Source organism: Gopherus evgoodei, chromosome 9, assembly GCF_007399415.2.
Source record: "Gopherus evgoodei ecotype Sinaloan lineage chromosome 9, rGopEvg1_v1.p, whole genome shotgun sequence".
In the NCBI taxonomy this organism is placed as follows: domain Eukaryota; kingdom Metazoa; phylum Chordata; order Testudines; family Testudinidae; genus Gopherus; species Gopherus evgoodei.
Window position 1 is genome coordinate 33,988,724 of NC_044330.1, and position 1,543 is coordinate 33,990,266.

Sequence of the window (1,543 nt, forward strand, 5' to 3'; positions counted from 1 at the left end):
AGAGGAACTCTGGCCATACCCCCTCCCACTTCCAGGAGACACCAAGGGCAACTGGTTCTTTCAGTTCTATGCAACTGGGATCTCCCTCACATTGGGGAAATTCCCAACAAGGGAACTAGGACTGTTTTTTGACCTATTTGCATTGACACAGCAGCTAAAAAGGGCCAGACTGCAACTGAGAATCTGACCTATTGTCTCTATTCTTTGACATTTACTCAATGAGCCACAGCTGTACACTGTCAATATCTTCTACCTCTGGAGAGGGAGGAAAATAAAGATTACTCATCTGCTGTACGTTTCCTTCTGCTGGATTCTCAGTGGATTATTCCTCTCCTGTTCCATTTTTCTTTCCTCTTTATTTGTACCTTCTTTTCACCACAATGAGCTGCCTCCCCTCCCCTCTGGGTTTTACATTTAGCTAGAAACCAGTTAAAAAAAACACAGGAATTGTCAAACTGGATTAGACCTAAGGTCCATCTAGTTCAGTATCCTACCTACAACAGTGACAGTATCAGATGCTTCAAAAGAAGGTGTAAGAACCCTGCAGCTTCTAGAGGAAGCAATACCACTCGGCATATCTATCTCTCTATAGGTTGCTCAGCCATAATCTGCCCCAATATTAGGTTTCATTCTTATCTCTAATCATTAGAAACTGGGTTATGCCCTTAAGCAGGAAGTTTAATTTCCCCAATAAAATGTGTGTTATCATGAGCTATTATAACTCCAGATAGTCTTGTTAAAAGGTTTAATCACAGAACAACTGACAATTAGCAGTGGGGTCAAGGCCCATTTGGATATAAAAGTGGCATTGCTCTCTCCACAGGCCTCTCTTGTGCAAACATTGTTGAGGAGGTGTGGGTAAGCTTGCCCTGCTGGCTGCTATTCCTGAACCTATTTTGCGGATAAATGGAAGACTTCCCTTTCCTGGATTGCCAATCTGGTATGTTTCACAAGCACTACATCCACTTAAAAATTTTTTAGATAATAAATATTAATTTGAATCCCAGGAAAACAACTAAAATTAAAATAAACTGCCCACATCATTTTTTCATCTTATACTGCAACATTTCAATGCTTTACTTGCATTTGCCATCTTGACAAACGTTGACTTGGACTCAGTTATTCATGCCTTCCTCACCTCTCGGCTGGATTACAGCCATACAGTAGACCTGGGCATGAAAACTTCTGCATTTAGGAAACTCCAACTGGTACAGAATGCTGAGGCACATCTTAGTAACACTGGCTACCACAAACACTTCAAACCTGTCCCCTGCTCTCTGTGCTTCTTGCCAATCCTGCAAGTTTTACTCCTGGAGTGGTTTGAAAATGTGTGCTCTGCCACAGCCAAGTGAAACCGAATGGCCATTAAAATCTTGCTTACTAGCCGCTTTTATTGGGTCACCTCTTGTAACTCAGAGCTGGATGTAAATTTCCAGTGGTAACCTGTGCAGCGATAAACTCAATCCAACCACAAGAGTGTGCATGTGAGAGGACTGCAAATCTCTTCCGCCAAACCAGAATTAGCCGGTATCATTGGCACATG